This window comes from Rhinopithecus roxellana, chromosome 8, assembly GCF_007565055.1.
Source record: "Rhinopithecus roxellana isolate Shanxi Qingling chromosome 8, ASM756505v1, whole genome shotgun sequence".
In the NCBI taxonomy this organism is placed as follows: domain Eukaryota; kingdom Metazoa; phylum Chordata; class Mammalia; order Primates; family Cercopithecidae; genus Rhinopithecus; species Rhinopithecus roxellana.
The window spans coordinates 135692136-135712468 of NC_044556.1; the positions used below are offsets into that span (position 1 = coordinate 135692136).

At 40.0% G+C, this 20333-nt stretch overlaps 1 long non-coding RNA gene across 1 annotated transcript in view; it reads right to left on the minus strand.

Annotated features, from left to right (window-relative positions):
• Positions 1 to 10231: 10231 nt before the first annotated feature.
• LOC104664439 overlaps positions 10232 to 20333 on the minus strand; it is a 69370-nt gene continuing 59268 nt past the window's right edge. The window contains exons 3-4 of the long non-coding RNA XR_748273.2: positions 15252 to 15411; positions 10232 to 10529 (exon numbers count right to left, since the gene is read on the minus strand). This is a non-coding gene — a long non-coding RNA (uncharacterized LOC104664439). The remainder of the gene's footprint in view (positions 10530 to 15251; positions 15412 to 20333) is intronic.

A 20333-nucleotide genomic window follows, 5' to 3' on the forward strand; every position in this document is an offset into this window, starting at 1 on the left:
GAAAAGTCTGTGCCAGCTCTCAGAGAGACATTAATTCACCTTCTGTTTTCTCTCCAGGCCCTCAGCCTATTGGATGATACCCAACAACAGTGAGGGCCAATCCTCCCTACTTTATCCACTAGACTCACACTCTAGTCTCTGCTGGAAACACCCTCCTAGACATACCCAAAATAATGCTTTACCAGCTTTCTAAGTATCCTTGAATCCAGTCAAATTGACAAGCTAAAATTAAATCCACAAACCCACCCCTCGTCAACTTGGTGCCCAAACACATCTCCTTAAACCATACTTAATTTTAAAAGAGACAATAACGAGGTAATAGTTTCACCTAACATGATGCAATATGATGCGATTGTGATTTTCAGGATTTTAGACGTTAGACTTTGGAGGGGGTGTGTGTGTGTGTGTGTGTTGAGATAGGGTCTCTGTCACCCAGGCTGGAGTACAGTGGTGCGATCTTGGCTCACTGCAGCCTCACCCTCCTGGGCTCAAGTGATCCTCCCACCTTAGCTTCCCAAGTAGCTGGGACTACAGGCTCACCGCACCATGCCTGGCTAATTTTTGTATTTTTTGTAGAGATGGGGTTTTGCCATGTTGCCCAGGCTGGTCTCAAACTCCTGGACTCAAGTGATCCACTGCCTCAGCCTCCCAAAGTGGTGGAATTATAGGCGTGAGTCACCGCACCTAGCCAACTTTAGAGATTTTGATCATCAAGGATTTTGATCTCAAATGCCAATAGTGTCTCCAACTAGGAAACATGTCTCTTCTTTCTCTGCAGTCCTGCCTCTAGTTTAGGTTGTAAACTCTGGGAGAAAAGGGACGTGTAGATTTTCTTTGCTGCCCTAACCTTAGCGCCTAGAAGAGCACCTTACCACCTTACATATAGTGAGTGCTCAGTATATATTCGTTGAATTAACAAAGTGCCATTTATGGAGACAGACTGTTGGATAATTAGATAAATATAACAAAAAGCTGCTGACCACAGTTCAATTTCCTTAGGCCTTTAATTACCTTGTGTTGGGATCCTGGATATATTGCTCTTGTGTCGTACAGTCTGTTTTCATTTTGTAAAGTGGGATATTCAAGGTTAAAAGGGGGAAAAAAACAAGTTGTGAGACTTTGGGTGGACGTGATTCTCCTTTTGGGAAATCAGACTTTCCCAAATGCAAATTGGCTATCGATATGTTAATGTGTTCTCTAAATGTACCTATGATTTTATCAATGATGAGAAATATTGTTAAAATATATTTGTATTTTACAGAAACTACATTAAAAGACTTTTCCCTCAATATTTCAAGGAAAACTTTTCATCTTTATTTTGTCCTTTCTCTTCTTTCTTCTCAATGTTAGTTTTCGTATTATATGGAAATCGCTTTTTTGATTAGCATTTAAAACGTCTATTCTCTGGGGATGCCTTTATTTTGTGTTCTAATTATTTATACCACCAAGGAACAACTTTATTTTTAAAAAGAGCATTTAGCTTTATCAAAAAGCAAATATTTACAAATTATTTTTCTGATGGCATCTAGTGTTGATTTCACTTTCTTGCCTCCTTCTGTATTACAGTATACTCACACATTGAGTATATAAAATTCCTTTATGAAATTTGCAACAGAATCCCCCTGCAGTCCCCTCACTCCAGACATCTAATTAGTGTTTCCTATCACAACAGCATTTTTTTTTTTTGCTGCATAAAATTGCACACTTTTGTTTTCTTTTTGATACTGGAAATGGTGTTTTAACAGGGGGAAGTGCTGGATTCCAAGGACCTGTCTTCAAGGCTGGGTTCAGAGCAGATATTCCCATAATGGTCCCTGATCCATCTACCTTCTCATTTCTTTTTTAAATACCAAGTCTCTTGTAAATAACAGTAGCAAAAAAAAAAAAAAAAAAGAAAAAAAAAAAAAAGAAAAAGAAAACCATTTCTTCTACAGGAACACCACTTTCCTGGGAGTAACTGCCATTATTTATAGACTGGTGTTTGTCTGGTTAAGTTGTTTTTGCCAGTGCACACAGCAGCAAATCTCATCAGAATCTGCTCTCCTAGGCATTTCTTCCACCTCTTGATATGCAGAATCATTTTCTTTCAGTAAATATTTGGATGTTCCCAAGTGAGCTCCGTCAATGGTGTTTTATTTCTGAGATGGGATAGCTGAGAAGTGCTGTGTTCATGTGGGTGGTTCGGTTGTTCTTCCGTTTTCTTTCCTCTGAAACACTTTTTAGATATAAATCTTAAGTACAGATAGGACTTGGAGGTAGTAGGGTTGGGGGGTGGGGGCTTCAGTCTGTCATCATGGTTTTAACCAAAAAAAAAAATAGTTAAGGCAGAACCTGTAGTGGAAAACCAGAGGCTGATCCAAGAAATGGCCCCAGGAGAGCCCTGAGTTGGAACAGTCTCTTGCTGAGATGGCTAGTAGTATATCCATGCAACTCTTTTTTTTTTCTTATCAGCTTTATTGAGGTATAATTGTATGCCTAAAACATTGCACATATTTATTGTATATAATTTGTCTTGATTAAAGATTTTTCTAATTTTATAGGAAAGAAACAGCAATGACTAAAATTAGACTCCTGTCCCTTTATGTCACAGAGATCTGAGAAATGAGAAAAACAGGATTGTAATGATTTTTTTTTCTCAGCTAAAGTTATCTCAGAAACACAGATTAGAGTGGAACCTTCTCTACCATGCTCTGAGGGGCTGTGGATGACCCCTGGCATGGGAGGAGTCTCCGGCGTGCCTACTGAATTGCTTCCTCTTGATCCTCTGCCTCCAACTGTGCTCTGGTTCTCATTGCATCAAGGCCAGCGTGTGCCCTCAGAGGTGGGTGGGGTAAGATCATGGCAGGAGAAGCAAGATCCTCCGGCTCCCAGTGGTTGATCTAAAGGACGAAAACTTCTTCATTAGAAAGAACAAAATAGATGATTCTTGGCTGAAATCTACCAGTCTAGGAGTGAAGGAAGCAAGTCAAGGGGCTAGGAAGAAGTTGATAAAACCTAAAAGCATTAAGACATGAAAGGTCTGTAATCTGACCTCAACTTACCTGTTCAGTTGGATTTTTTGATATGCCAACAGCACTGAGATGTGAAGTTTCTGCAACTGTCCTGTGGTCTTTCACCTTTGTGCCTTTACTTATGCCGATCCAGGGAGCATGCCCTCCAGGGAGCCTGCTGTGATCTGGATGTTTGCATCTCCCCCAGATTCATACACTGGACTCCTAACCTCTAAGATTATTGTATTAGGAGATTGGGACTTTGGGAGGTGAGAGAGGGTGGAGCCCTCATGAATAAGATTAGCGTCCTTACAAATGAGACCCGAGGGAGACCACTTGCCCTCCATCTTGTGAGGACAGCCAGAAGGTACCATCTGTGAACCAGAAAGCCTTTACCAATTGCTGAATCTGCTGATGCCTTGATCTTGGACTTCCTAGCCCACAGAGTATGAGAAATAAATTTCTGTTGTTTGTAAGGTATCCAGTTTATGGCATTTTGTGAGAGCAGCCCAAATGGACTGAACCTGCTCTGAATCCCCTTTGTTAGATGTGTCCAGATTTCCTCCTTTCTACTTCCATTAATATCCAGAGCATTACTCTATACTGTGCTGTTACATTGTCATATCATCTTTCAATGCCTGCCTCTTACTCACACAGCTCCTTGAGGACGGGGGCTATGTCCAAGTTATTTGTATATTCCCAGGGTTTAGACAGTGCTGTGTAGGCACTTAATGTTTGTTAAGTGAATGAATAAGACAGAGCAAGAGTATATAAACAGAAGTAACCTACAAAGTAGTTGCGTCTTTTGACTTTAGAGTTAGGACAAGAGCTATGATCAAAGGTATTCTAGTGATCCCAACCTGGGCCTAAGAATTTAAAAGAAAAGTTGTCTCAGGTCTTACCATTGCCTATATCTTGTGGACTTCCAATCAGATTGAACTGAGCAAATTGTCGTACTAAGCTAATTAAGTACCAAGTTAATTGTTATTATTTTATTTTTTCAAAGTTTTTGAGTGTAATTATTTAATATTTAGAGTACAAATACCAAGACCTTTGCTTTAGCAGATAAGACACTATTTACCTATTTACATAATTATATAATTTATATAATTGTTTTACTTCCACGTTGTTTGATCTGTCTTCTCTCCACCCCTTCTTTTTTTTGTTTTTTGTTTGTTTGTTTTTGTTTTCTTGAGGTAGAGTCTCACTCTGTCACCAGGTGGGAGTGGCATGATTTCGGCTCACTGCAGCCTCCGCCTCCCAGGTTCGAGCAGTTCTCATGCCTCAGCCTCCCCAGTAGCTGGGAATACAGATGTGTGCCACCACACCCAGCTAATATTTTTGTGTGTTTTTAATAGAAATGGGGTTTCACCATGTTGGCCAGGATGGTCTTGATCTCTTGACCTCATGATCCACCTGCCTCAGCATCCCAAAGTCCTGGGATTACAGGCATGAGCCACCGTGCCCAGCCTACCACCCCTTCTTTATTGCTTATGTTAGGGACTTTTCTTTAATTATCTTCTTACTACGTTTGTATTCTGTTTTGGAGAGCTCAAGCTACGTCTGTGGATACTAATGTCAAACTCATTTTTTCCTTTTATTTTTCATAGTTCCTATGATTTTAAGATTTGATTTTGATGTAACTTTCTCTCTCTACCCTTCAATAAATCAAGTCTTCTTATCAGGCAAGAACAATGCCACTCTTGCAGTTTCAAATAGAATATTAATATTGTATTTGAATTACATGTAATAGTAATATTGATAATTATGATTCATTGAGCATTTTCTGTACACTGTGCAACTGTGTAAATAATTTACAGGTTGTAGCTCATCTAAACCCTCCTCATTAGGCCAGACTCCTTGCTTGAGGCTAGGAGTTTGTGACCAGCCTGGGCAACCTAGTGAGACCCCCATCCCAAATAAATAAATAAATAAAGCCACTTCACTATGAGAGATACCAGTAAGTCTGAAAGTTAGATCTACCTTTCTATACTTTTAGCTGCCTCCATGTGGACACCTCTCAGGTGGCTCCACCCCCACATTCTGAGGTGCACAGGCTCTGGGACAGGACAGCCGAAACACACATCTCAGCTCTGTCAACAGCTAGCTGTGTGATCTCGGGGAAAAGTTCTTAAGTTTTTTGTGTCTCGTTGCCCTCATCTATAAGATGGGATAATAACAGGACCTTGACAATTGTAATGTGTGAAAAGTTCATATGTATGAATCAATATATTTGTGTTCTGTGGTTGCCATAATACATTAACACAAACTGAGTGGCCTAAAACAAGAGAAACTCATTCTCTCACAGTTCTGGAGGCCAGAATATCTAAGTCAAGGTGTTGGCTGCACTCTCTTCAAAGGCTCTAGAGGAAGATTCTTCCAAGCCTCATCCAGCTGGTGGTTCCAGATGTTCCTTGGCTTGTAGCAGCATAGGCACAATCTCTGCCTCTGTCTTCCTTCCTTCCCCATTTCTCTCCGTGTCAAATCCTCTGCATTTCATTTAAAAGGACATTTGTCATTAGATTTAGGGCCCTCATGGATCCACCAGAATGATCTCATCTTAAATTCCTTAAATTTTTTTTTTTTTTTGAGACAGGATCTTGCTCTGTTGTCCAGGATACAGTACAGTGGTGGGATCTTAGCTCACTGCAGTGGCTCAAGCGATTCTCCAACCTCAGCCTCCTGAGTAGCTGAGACTATAGGTGTGCACCACCACATTTGCAGGGTTTCACTGTGTTGCCCAGGCTCATCTCAAACTCCTGGATTCAAGCAATCTGCTTGCCTTGGCCTCCCAAAGTGCTAGGATTACAGGTGTGAGCCACTGTGCTTGGCAAAATACTTAATTTAACAACATATGCAAAGCCTTTTTTTTTCTTCAGATAAGGTCACATTCACGGGGCCTGCTCTTCTGTAACTGACTCATCTATAATATCTCTGTGCTCATAATCTCGGAAGTCTCAGTTAATCCTTGACTATCTTCCTCACTGCTCTCAAGTACTTGTCTGGCAAACCTGTTGATTCTAATTTCAGACAGCTCTCTTTTCTGTGCCTACTCCTGTTCTTAGTTCAAATTCTCATTAGGATGAGAGTTGTTCTTTCCTACAGTAGTTTGCATTTCCAATTTATGCTCTGCATTGCCTCTAGGTATGTTTTTCTTTTTTTTTTTTTTTTTTTTGAGACGGAGTCTCGCTCTGTTGCCCAGGCTGGAGTGCAGTGGCGCGATCTTGGCTCACTGCAAGCTCCGCCTCCCGGGTTCATGGCATTCTCCTGCCTCAGCCTCCCGAGTAGCTGGGACTACAGGCGCCCGCCACTGCGCCCAGCTAATTTTTTGTATTTTTAGTAGAGACGGGGTTTCACCATGGTCTCGATCTCCTGACCTTGTGATCCGCCCGTCTCGGCCTCCCAAAGTGCTGGGATTACAGGCGTGAGCCACCGCGCCTGGCCCTAGGTATGTTTTTCTAATGTACACCTCCTGCCTAAAAATTCCAAAGGTTTTCTGTTGCACACAATTACAGTAATAATAGCCAAAATTAGCACTGGTATCTCTCCCATTTCACTAGTAGGGAAACTAAAGTTCAGAAAAGATCAAATGAGGGTCCAGGAATGGTGACTCATGCCTATAATCCCAGCACTTTGGGAGGCCGAGGCAGGCGGATCACTTGAGACCAGGATTTCAAGACCAGCCTGGCCAATATGGTGAAACCTGTCTACTAAAAATACAGAAAATTAGCTTGTCATGGTGGTGGGCACCTGTAATCCCAGCCACTCAGGAGTCTGAGGCAGGAGAACTGCTTGAACCTGGGAGGCAGAGGTTGCAGTGAGCCGAGATTGCACCACTGCACTTCAGTCTGGGTGATAGAGTGAAACTCTGTTTTGGGGGGGGGGGGGAAGATTAAATGATATGTCCTCAAGATCACGTAGCTTTGTAATTAGCAGAGACCGAAACTGAGCCCAAGTCTTCTAAATTTATGCTTTGATGTCCAGAGCTTAGTTTATTTCTTGAAGTATTCACACAGCACTTCAAAGTCAACCTTTTCCATTTATGTTCCTGACATTCCTTGACATTGATCTGTCATTCCACCCATAACTTCCCTTGTTCTACAATAATTTTATGCCTTTGCATTTTGATTGTTTCTACCAGGAGGGCTGGCTCACCTCTTCATTTTTTCCTGACCCATTTTTCTATTTTTTTTTTTTTTTTCACGACTGTGCAAGGAAAGTTCACTTACTCTGCAAAGCCTTGCCCAGTTCCCAGGAGCAGAGTTAGATGCTTACTCCCCAAACCTCTGGTGGCAGCTTACACATATTCCCATTATAGCACTTCCATATCATCTTTTCATTGTTCACATGTCTTTCTGGACAAACATCTCACTGGTTTATGTAGCCCCAGTGCTCAGCTCATCAGAGATGATCAACAAATATTTGCTGAAATATTTCAGCTAAAATTGCAGAACTAAAAGAAATTGTTCTTTTAGCTCACTAAAAATCAACTTACCAGTCATTTGAAAAAATAAGAAATGTAATGATTAAGTTAAGAGGCAGAGCTCTGAGTGGGAATAATGGGAATATTGAAATCTCTGTAATAGCTCTTTTGTTACAGTCAAATTAGTGTCTCACACCTTGAATAGGTGGTGACTATTTCTAACTCTATGCCTTTACTTAAGCCATTCTCCTCCCACAGATGTCCTCCCCACTACTCTGCAGTTTTGCAAAGTCTACCCATCATCAAGGCCAAGTTCTATCTACTCCATAAAAGAGCCCTCTAAGCTGCCCATCCCATCTCTAACTCTACTGTGCTAGGCCTCACAGTGGCAGTTTCCTGACTTCATTGGCATTGCCTGTACACCCCATCTGTGAAGGAGTAAAAGCATAGTTAAATGTTTACCTAGTAATAAAGCAAAAGTCTATATACATTGTTCAATTTTTAGTCTTCAGAAAGTCAAGTGCCTTGATAAGTGAACTGTGTTTTGAAGAAGCAGTACACTGATTTTTACAAAATGAAACTTTTGATTAGAGGTATATGCTATGGTTTGAATAGATGTGTTCCTCCAAAATTCATATGTTAGAACCTAATATCCAGTGTGATAGTATTAACAGGTAGGGCCATGGGGAAGTGATTAAGTCATGAGTGCTCCCAGTCTGTGGCGTTTTGTCATAATAGCAAGAATGGACTAAGACAGCCTGTATTAGAATCTAACAGTTGTTCTGCGGCATTAAGTCCTTCCTACTTCCACAGTCATGGAACTTTTAGGTGAGCATGCCACTGCCCGAAATAATGACTCCATTTTCCATGCTCCATTGCAACTAGGCATGGCCATGTGACTAAGTTCTGGACCCTGAGATGCATATAGAATTGTGGTGTGGTAGCTCTGGGGGAGCTTTGGTTAAAAGCTAGTGCTTATGTACACTGTGTTTTTCTCTTCATTTTTTCCTTCTGGAATATGAATGCTACCATCTTGGAAAGTGAATGAATAAATTAAAAGAAGAAGCCTGGCTGGTCTACAGTTGCCAGATTTAGCAAATAGAAACACAAGATGACCCATAAATACTGCATGGGACATACTGGTGTTGAAATGTTACTCAACGTTTACCTGGAATTCAGATTTTACTGAGTATTCTGTGTTTTATCTGGCAGCCCTAACTGGAACCCCACTATGGAATGCTATACCCACCCTAAGAAGTCTCCCAGGACTTTTACACATGAGGGAACTAAACTACCATTATATTTTTCTGTCGCTTACAACCAAACAGAATTCCACAAATTCAAAGCAGAAAAAGAGGCCAACCTATGTCTTCTCATACTAAATCTCATGATTGGAACATTTTATCATAATGCCTCTTTGGTGAAAAGACTATAGATCTGCTAAGTGCTTCAGGGTCACCAGTAACTGCAATATTTTGTATTTCATATACTTTTTTGTTTTTTAAAGAACTTTCATACGTTTGAGTTTATTTACTATTTTCAATGATCTCACTTCTTAATTTTGTAGATGAAGTTCGGAGATTTGCCTAAGTTCATGTAACTAGTAAGAAGTTGGTGTGGGGCTTGAATTTGGAACTTCTGACTGAGTTTACTGGTCTTCCTGCTAGTCCACAGCTTCCCCTCTTAAATTGGTAAATTCACTAGGAATAAAATGGCGGAGAAGGTGCCTCCTGTTGTAGGGATTTATTGGAAAAAAAGAGAGGCCATGCTCTATCTCATACCCTCAGGTACCAGGGGTGCAGCATCCAAGTCCCCTAAGGTTCATGGAGAATGAGTATGCTAGGGAAATAATAGCTTTAGCTGGGAGGGACCAGTACCTTAATTCTCTCACACTACTGCATAAAAATAGAAGTTATCGACTGGGAGCAGTGCCTCACACCTGTACTCCCATCACTTTGGGACGCTGAGGCAGGCAGATCACCTGAGGTCAGGAGTTTGCGACCAGCCTGGCCAACGTAGTGAAATCCTGTGTCTACTAAAAATGCCAAAATTAGCTGGGTGTGGTGGTGGCTGCCTGTAATCCCAGCTACTAGAGAGGCTGAGGTAGGAGAATTGCTTGAACCCAGGAGATGAAGTTTGCAGTGAGCTGAGATCACACCATTGCACTCCAGCCTGGGTGACAGAACGAGACTTCGTCTCAAAAAAAAATAGAAGTTATCTTGATCATATTATTCTTACTAGTTGCTGAAAGCCCTACTAACTTTTTGGTGGCTTTGAGTAAGAGTTCACTTTGCCCTGCAGCAAGGAAGTCATGCCTCTATATAGAAGTTTAGATCAAAACTGGTTTTTCCGCTGGGTGCAGTGGCTCATACCTGTAATCCCGGCACTATGGGAGGCCAAGGTGGGCAGATCACCTGAGTTTAGGAGTTCCAGACTAGCCTGGCCAACATGGAGAAAACCCATCTCTACTAAAAATACAAAAAAGTAGCCGGGCATGGTGGTGCACACCTGTAATCCCAGCTACTTGGGAGGCTGAGACAGGAGAATTGCTCGAACTCAGGAGGTGGAGGTTGCAGTGAGCTGAGAGTGCACCACTGCATCCTATCCTGGGCAACAGAGTGAGACTCTGTCTCAAACAAACAAAAACAAACATAACTCTGTTTTTTCAAACTGTGGTTTCTGGACAAGTGCTTTAGGGGTTCAGCAAACATTTGATTCGAATGTTGTTTTCATATTTATCTTAACCATGATATCTATAATAATAATTAGTAGGGGTAAATAATGCTAGCTGTTGTACCAAAGACCCAAAAATTAGTTGTTTAACACAAGACCAGTTTATTTCTTGCTATTCCAAACCTATTAAAGATGTTCCCGCTCTGCAGGTGGCCTGCTACATTAGTCCTTCAGAAACCAAGCTCCTTCCATATTACAGCCCTGTCCTCCTCTAGATCCTCAGTTCTTTCCAGCACAGTACAGTTGCTGAGCAAAGGGTTGGAGGGTTGCCGTGGGGGCTTTGCAGGTGCCAGGCCTGTAAGTGGTGCATGTCTGTTCTACTCACACTTCACTAGCTGGAGCTTAGATAAATGACCACAGGAAGGCTGATAAATATGGTTGAGCTGTGAACCCAGAGAGAAAAGGAACTTATTTTTGTCAAGGACACAGCTATCTGTCTCTACGACAATTTTTAAACATGTCTTTTAACTTTTTGGGTACTACAGCTTACTACTATGTTGCCAATGTTAATAACTTGTTTCAGTGCAGATTTTGGAATTAAACTTCTTTGTTTTATTTAAAGAATACCCTAAGGTTGCAAGAAAGGCTATTATAAAAACATCTGTTACCATTTACAGTCATTTATCTGTGGCAATCACTGTCATCCTTGACAAAAGTCATTGCAAAGACAATACCAAAATAAATTATATTCTAAAACTGATGTATGTTTATAAGTCATTCATGAACTCAGATCTCATTCATCTAAAAACACTTCCTTGTTCTTAGTGATTGACTTTATAATATTTAACGGAAATGTGAACTTATAAAATAAACTTATATTAATAGAATATTTTTATCTGTTCTGGATATATTGAGGTTGCCTATAAGGTTTATCTTGAAAAGGGTTCCATTGCTTAACAAATTTAAAACGGTGATATCTAAAGTCTCATCTAGCTCTAACATTTATAATGCTTTCTATTTTTATATGCCATTGAAAGGAAGACTAACTCCTGATTGCATATAAATGGTGCAATGCAAGTAAAGTTATTTTCCTTAGTAGAAAAGTTAAGTAGCACCGGGAAAACTGTTGCATAATGTGCTCCCCCAATATGTAACTTAAATAACTTAAATAAATTATTTTAGAAATTCCTAGAGACTTGAAATCTTCTGAGGTGTCTACCAACTGATAATCCATGCAAATAATTTCCACAGCTTATTTGATATTTGCAAGTGAAACACACTTTCGCTTGTTCATAATTAAGCACATCTCTCCTGCATTAACTATAATGTCAAGTGAGGGGGAGGTCTGTTTAATTAAAGAGCTCCAGACCTTTCAAGGATCAGCATTGATGGTCTTCTACTTCAGATCCCTTCTTGATGAGGTTTAAATGTCCTTTTTGGGAACTATGGGTTCCTTTGCTGCTCCTTGAAAGGAGTAGCCCCCTGCCTACCTCACTCAGAGGCTGCCTTGGGTCTGAAATATATCACCAGACAATTGCGCCATATATCTGATATTGCAGAAGCTATAGGTGCTGTGGCTTTTGTTTTCAGGGTTGCAGATGGAGATGAAGGTCATAATTCCTTTTCCCATGACTGCTGGCAGGAGCTGCAGGGTTACTAAGGGAACAGCCACAGACCACAGTGTGATGAGAGAAATAAACTCAGGTGACTCTGTCTGTCTTGCTTGAATAAAGCCTTAGAGTCCTGCCTTCATTGGGGAGTCCTTGCATAGGGCCAGCCACGCTCCTGGAACCATCACTGCCCTCTACTGGATCAGCATAGGAGTCCATGAAGCCCAGTGGGTCGTTCTGATGAACTGGGTGTTAGCCTTTGAGCTCTGAGGAAGTGGCGACCACAGAATTTATCCTCAGTTCACCTCATGCACTTATCCAGTGACAATGGTTTGCTTGGTATGACATCTGCTTGTACTGAAACTACTCACATCTGTGAGATCTGTCAGATGCAGGTTCTACTCAATTTGGTACACTTGCACAGAAAATACCATTTTGGGTTTGAAAGCAGATACATTTAGATCAGAGACATGAAAAGACAAAATGACTTTAGAATGCTGAAAAAGGCCTTGGCAACTCTGAAATGGTGTTTTCATTTAAGGCTAATTTGTATGTCAAAGCAGACTCAGGGAAGTCCATTTGAAAAAATCCCCTTAGAAATGACTATTATTTCTATTATGGTTAGTCTTTAATGTGCAGAACACTGTGGAGCTGGGACAGTGAGACTTGGCGGCCCATTTGCTTTAGCCACCAAATGTGACTTTTTTTGGTCCCCAGAATCACTTCTGTTACTTTTTCCAGAATTTCTCATTCTTATCCCCTTCTGCTTATTTTCAGTCTTTTATTTTGACCCACGCCTCTATTTTATTTTTTATCCAACCCTCTGCAATGAATGACAAAAATGGAATACCGAAGGAGAAAATAACTTAAAGCTATGAAATACATGTTTGATCTACATGTTCCCTGGAGAAAGTGTAGAACATTCAGACAAGAATAAAGAGGAAGGTTAGATCACCCTGTCTGCTCTCTGCACCCACCCTTCTCCACCTTGCTGAGCTGCATCCAAAGGCCCCTTTGCCTTCTGACTTCTGCTGGAGTTTTGCCCGTGTGAGTAAAGTTGGACCTGACTTCCTTCCTGTGGGGTTGTAGCTGGCTGTCTGTGTGCCTTGACTGAAGGGCACAGCTCTGTCCAGCAGCCCTCTCTTTACAGGTTCAGGAACCCACTCCCTCCTCCAGCCCCTTGTGGCCTAGGCTGCTAATGGGGCTGATCCTAGGAACCTGTACCATTCTTCACCCATACCTCACAAACAGTCCCTTAAGACACTCTCCTCAAATTACCCAGTATGCGAGTTTTATCAGTTTTCTGCTGAAACACAGGATGGTATAATCATAATCCAGACTTAAAGATAAATATGGGTAATAATGTTGGAGTATCTCCTTAGCTACCTTTATTTATTATCCTGTGGGATCAGATTAAATCATGAGTTACAGATGTAGCCTAATTCTGTGTGTATATCTTTATAATTTACTTTATATCTTACCCCTCCCACATGTAATTACTTATGAGAGTGACCCCTATTGTTAAAATCTTTCCTATCTCAAATAATGAACTTTATTTACTACATTTTGTTTCACTATATGGATAGAACTGAATTTATTTTAGGATTCAAGAGCAACTCTGTGATCTATCTTCTGAATCCCCTCAAACTTAATGGCTCCCTATTTCTTATATGTATTTATCTGCTGGTCCAGCTTTGTAAGACAGAGGGTTTGACTGGCTCAGTGTGTCACACACCCCTTCTGGGGTACCCCTATTGGATGAAAGCTCAAGCTGGGTTACCTCAAGGACAACTGGGCCTCTTTATGTTCAGCCTTTACTAACCTCAGTGGTTAAGTGACTTCTCCTAGTTCCCATCCTAGTAAATCACAGAGCTGGAACTTGAACCCATGACTGCTGTCTCTAAACCCAGGGCTTATCTACTTCAAAATGTATCTGCCAACATGTAAAACTCAGTCTCTACATCTAACCACAGAAACCACAGTTGTAAGTCACAGAAGAATATCAATTTTTAAAACATGTGTGTGGTTCCAAAGAAACGGACTATCAAGCCACGAAAAGACCTGGAGAAAATGTCAGCGCATATCACCAAATGAAAGAAGTCTATCTGCAAAGTCTACACACTGTAGGTTTTCAACTATATGACATTCCAGAAATGGCAAAACTATGGAGACAGTAAATGATCAGTGGTTGCCAGGGGGAGGGAGAAGAGATGAATAGGTGGAGCACATAAGATTGTTTTTTTCTTTTTCTTTTTTCTTTCCTTCTTTTTTTTTTTTTTCTTTTGAGACAGAGTCTAACTCTGTCACCCAGGCTGGAGTGCAGTGGCGTGATCTCGGCTCACTGCAAGCTCCGCCTCCTGGGTTCACGCCATTTTCCTGCCTCAGCCTCCCGAGCAGCTGGGACTACAGGCGCCAGCCACCACGCCTGGCTACTTTTTTGTATTTTTTTTAGTACAGACGGGGTTTTACCATGTTAAGACAGTGAAACTACTCTGTATGCTACTGTAATGTTGCATACGTGTCTTTATAAATTAGGAAAAATTCACAGAATGTGCACCTCTGAGGTGAACACTAATATAAACTATAGTCTTTCAGTGATAATGATGTATCAGTGTAGGTTCATAATTGTCATAACTGTACCACTCAGGTGGGGGATATTGACAATGGGGAGGCTGTGCATATGTGGCGAAGGGGTTATCTCTGTACCTTCTGGGAATCTCTGTATCTTTTGCTCAATTTTGCTGTCAACCTAAAACTGCTCTAAAAACTAAGATTTCTTCCTTTTCAAAAAATGTGTAGTTCCTTTTAAATTGGTATACTATTAATTTCCATTGCCAACAGATTTACTGTGTTTAACTCTAGTTTTCATTTAAGAAAAATGACTGACTTTTCTCTTTATCACAAATGCCTGCAATAAATTGACATTCCCATCACAGGGGCTTTCCCACTGGAAACCAGCTTTCCTATTGTTATTTTAAAGCAGTGTCAGCATCCATCTCCTACATTCAGATAATGTAGACACATAATTAGTTACCAAACATATTTAAATCAGAGGCCTACTGAAGCGTTTCACACTTGAATCTTGTAGTGAAGATATAAGAGATTGTTTTTATTTAAAGCCCTTGAGATTTAGAGGAATAAACTAGAAGCTTAACTTGAGACTTTCAAAATCCTGAGATCTATCCAGGCATCCATCATACATGACAGAATGATTATACCACCTCCAGAACTAGATGTGTGATGACACACTGAGTTAATCTCCTTCTATTCCAATGTATACTACATATATCTTTTATTCAATATATTGAGTACAGAAACTTAAAGCTCAGAACTTTGGCATTCTCATGCATTAATTTCTTTTTGTTTAAACAATATAGATAGTCTTCATTAGAGAGGATCATAATGGACATATGTGGACAGATTTTCCTGTTGGTTGTTCAAAAAGCAAATGGCAAAAATATGTGTCTCTATGTAAACATATTTTCTGAAATTGGGTCAAAAGGATCAATGACTAGTTTGTGGTGTGTGAGTCCTGTTGACGATGTGTGTACTGACCATTCATGCTTCCAGAGCTTCCTTTCTGTTGATCAGGGATTACGGGAATGATGTTTTAGAAATTTGGTCACCTGGTTAGTAAAGTAAAGTCTCCCTGGCAGAGTTCTGGTTTTTCCTTTGTCCTCTGAGGTAGATTTATTGGCAGCCCTTGTTATTTACACTAAAGAAAGGAGGAGAGAGAGAGATTTGATAAAATTGGATAATCCTAAAATCATTTGTGGGGGGGGGGGGTTAGAATTCATAGTTTATTTTTAGATAACAGATATGCTTCCTTAACCTCATTTTCTTTGGACTAATTTTAGACATTTATTCCTATTACTTGAACACACAGTGGTAAAAGGCAGCAGAGGCATTTCCAAAGCATGAAGGATCACGGGGGAAAAGAATGAGATTAAAATTTTGCCATGGATATTGCCATGTTGTTCTTACACAGTTAAATAACTTAGTTCTGTGAAATTTGCTCACAGTGTTGTCTTTTAAGAAGTTATATACTGTAAAATATATATGCATATGTAAATTTTGTTTATGTATATATCTGTATACATATTTTTATTCCTTTATAATATAGTTATCTATTCTGTATATTTTATTACATGCATATCAACATATATAATTAGTAATATATGTTATATAACATGTATAATTGTTATAGTCCTTTATATGTTATTATTATATGTGCTATATAATAATATATAAAGGAATAAAATAAATAAGGTTCTGATTCTGCCAGTGATTTACTGCATGATCAGTGTGGACTGGGAGTAGGGTGACCAATCATCCCTCCTTTGCCTAGGACTGAGAAGTTTCCAGGGATGTGGGACTTCCAGTTTTAAAGCCAGGGTGAGCTGTTCAGCTGAGTTCAGGGGAGTAGCTGTGGGCCAGGTAGGGGTGAGTTTTTTTGGTGGCCCAAGCCAAGTATATATTGCAAAAATATAGTGAGCAAAATAGTGGGTCAAGAAAAGGGCCAGTGGAGAGTTAAGGCGCAAAGCTGAAGTTCACAGCCATCCAAAGTTTTAGACATTGAAGAGTGTTTCTGCCTGGAGCCAAATGAAATTAGAATAAGCTGGGCCAGTTCTACGTGGATAATGAGGTATGGCTCTCCCAGGAATTCTATAATAGTCAGTTGGCTACTCTAAGGGTCTTCTCATTCAGTTCTCTCTGCTGCAGGGACCAACTGCCACAGGACTTACAGAGCCAAGAGAGGAAGTCAGCACTTCCCTTCAGGGGAGTAGATTGTTTTCATCCTATGCAAGGGATAAAGTAAACATTACAGTTTAATAATGAACTTTTGTTTCTTATTTTCATTTTTGAAAAGTACTGAGTATTTAATCTTATAAGTCTATAGGAAAATTGGTTGGTATTACATGACACTCCAAAATGATTTCCCTAAAAGTTACCCTCCTGTGGATGAAGGTGGTCTGACAGGTAGTGGTGGTCTGTGATTTTACTCTTTCTCCATGAGAAGAGAGGCTCAAGTTTCTCTCGGGATCTAAATGGGTAGAATATATGTCCAGCCCCAATGGGGTATATTGCCTCTCTTCATCCTCTGGCAGGAGGGGCACTACTCTGAACTCATAGTATATTTACTTAGTGTTCTATATACATTAAAAAATTTTTAAATGTACAAAGTGGAGACTTTTGAATACAGAAAAAATAGGGGTAGAGAAAGAAGGGTAAATCTGGAAGTGAATCCACAAAATGCATGCTGAGAGGTTCTGTATGGTGGATGGGCAAGGACACCAAGCTGGCATTGTGCATAGAGAAAAACATGGTCCAATACGTGAATCAGTCTCTATAAGATACAACAAGCCAGTGCTAGAAGAAAAGCTCAATGCTTCTTTGTATGAAGGCAAGAGGGAAGTTTTTCCAGTGGGTCTTCATAAGGAGCATACTTTGAAATGTAATAAGCCACATTTTCAATAGTATCTTGACAGGCATTTCACAGAAGTGCTTTCTATGATGTTCCTCAGATAAAGACTGATGGCATAAATTCACAGCTCAATTCAATAAAAATTCCTATCTTAAATGCTTTACAGAACAAAGTAAGGTATGAATATACACATTTTTAAAAGTCATCAAAAGATGGGAAGAACTAAACGAGACGGTCTAGTTATGAAAATCTCTGCTGGCCTGGAACAACCCAAAGACAGATTTTAGAGTATGCAGCGGAATGTCTGGATTTTCTGTCCTTCAGACAATTCTGCATAATGGTGTTTCTAAAACAAGCTTTTGAAGTATTGAAAGCAATGAGTTTGATGGGATCCTGCCTGACACACACCTCCTGGAATTCACTCTGCTCTGTGGCTGACTATGTCCGGAACCCATTGATAATTCCTCATGTGAATGTTGGGAATGCAAGCACAGACAACACCTGAACAGAGGCCAGCCTGCCTTTTCTTGGAGGTGGGCCAAGGAATGGTTGTGGCGGCACCAAAGCTCTTCTCACAATTCTGGTTCTTCCCCAATGCATGGAGTAATGGAAGGGCCCCAACATTCTATACCTGTAGAACATTATGGTAAGAATTGAAGTATATGAAAAAAGTTAAACTCTTTTTGAATTATCTGGGTCTATGGGGGAACTGAGGTTCTTTTTTGACCAGGCCTTAGATGCATCTCTTTGGCTTCATTTTAACACTGTTCTCAAAATCACCTCAGAATGGTACCTGGGGCCTCCATTGACTTCCTGATTTTACTTTGGTTGTTCTATAACTGCCCTCCCGCTCTGAGCAGCTTGGCCTAAGTTTTCTCTTTATCTCTTTCTTCATTTTCTTTCTTTTCACCCACCTGCCTGCCCTTCCTTCCTTCCTTCCTTCCTTCCTTCCTTCCTTCCTTCCTTCCTTCCTTCCTTCCTTCCTTCCTCCCTCCCTCCCTCCCTTCCTTCCTTCCTTTCTTCCTTCCTTCCTTCTGCCTGTCTGCCTGCCTGCCTTGCCCGTGCCATAATTCGTACCTAACCTCACAGGCTCTTTCAGAGCTGTTAAGTAAAATTCTATAAGTAAAAACTCTCTGTATAATTTTTTTTCACCTGCTGCTCAACCTACCTGGTGACCCAGAGCTCCAATTTCTCATAAGAGTTGCTGCTACCTCTCTCGATTAAATTTCCAGGTTCATATTTTTGCACAATTGTTTTCTATAAACATGCATGAACACAAATAGGATTATTTATGAGATTTATTTCAGTCAAATTACTCTGATTCCAACCAATCTAAAGACATGTCCAACTTACCCATGGTTTTGGACAAGATGGGGTGGGGGGGACAGTAAACCATGTTTTTTATTATATCCTGTCTTTGACAGATATTAGGAGACTAGACCAGTATGGAGTGATATGACCTTGTTAGTAATTTTTTCTTGGGATGCTTATCACATTGTACAGAATCTCCTGTTGATCTTTCTAATTTTTTTGTAATCCATGCAAGCTGTACATTTCCTTGTCAAAAATTGATATTTGGGAAAATATTTTTATCCTGAGAAGTTCCCAGAAATAGAGATTTTTTTGTATCTTATGAGCTATGAGACATTTAACCAAAGAAAATTTTCAAAGACTATTTTAAATGAATACTCCATATATATTGTGCTTAATTTTTCAAGAGACATAGTATTAGGAGCACTTTTGACCAAATTCTGCTGTTCTGTTGATAACCTTGAAGCTGACCTCTTTCCTATTAAATAATTAGTATTTGGAACTTTTATATGGATGAATAAAACTGCAGTGTCACTTTCCATTTAAGCAATATTTTTCATTTCTTTGGCACTTCTAGCCACTCTTTATTTTTTTAACTTGTGTCCTTGAGGTAGTCATTTATTTTGGATCTTAAATATCAAGATTTCAGCATTTGTTCTTTTAGAGACTGTGTCATAAGGCTGAACTCTAACACTTGAAAATTATTAGAGTTTACCACTTTACAGCTGTTCTGATAGTGCATCACCTGCTTGGCTTTCAGCTTGCTCTATAAATTCAAGTATTTAATACCTGACTCTGAATAAAAATGTTTTGAAGTGTTTTAGCAACCAAACAAACCATGCAATGAGAAAGAGGTGCAGACGACTCGCTTGTGGTTATGGTTGTCAAGGAAACCATTTCCGTATATAGTGTTTGACAACAGCCATGTTTTTTTAAAGGCCATAAAAACAAAGCTTGTCCAGAAGCATGAAGAAGAAAGCATACAATGAAATAAGCCACAGCCAACTAGAAGTTATGAGAATGCATTAGATGCAAAATGCTAGATATCAATTGATGAGATATTTTGTAACATAGAAATAAAACTCAAGAGGGATAACATGTTGAAAAGTGTGCCAGCAAAATGCCCTTGTTGAAGCATGGTCAAAGTCTCAGTATGTTCTCAAAATATACTGTGTGCATTTTTAGAGAAATTGTTTAATTAAACAAACAGCTTCATCTTTGCCATACACAAACTCATGGAATGGAATTTAAACAGCTTTGATAATCAGTGGGAGGTTTGAATATATTGCCCAGCAATAGATTACACTGCTAGAGCTACAAAAGCTGAAGGAAATGGAGAGCTTATTTGGGGGTTTTGTCTAGTTTATGCTACGTTTTGCTTTAAAAGAGGAATGAACTGTGATGCCTAGTGATGCTGAAGATCTTTATGGAGGAAAGAAGATCCTAAAATGTTGATTATGGATAAAGTCTATTTTGAATGCTCTTTCTCAAGGTCTATACATATAGAGCAAAACCCTAAGGAGGAAAAGATGGCTGGGCACGGTGACTCATGCCTGTAATCCCATCACTTGGGGAGGCTGAGGCAGCAGATCACTTGAGGTCAGAAGCTCAAGACCAGCCTGGAAAACATGGTGAAACCCTCTCTCTACTAAAAAAAAAAAAAAAAAAAAAAAAATAGCTAGGCATGATGGTGCGTGCCTATAATCCCAGCTACTCAGGAGGCTGAGGCAGGAGAATCACTTGAACCTGGGAGGTGGAGGTTACAGTGAGCCAAGACCGTGTCACTGCACTCCAGTCTTTAGCTTTTTATGCTAAAATATGAATTCCCATTCATAAAATGTGCAACATAAAGCACGAAAGACGTGGCAAAAGTGGAACTGTAAGGTGCCTGATTCTATACA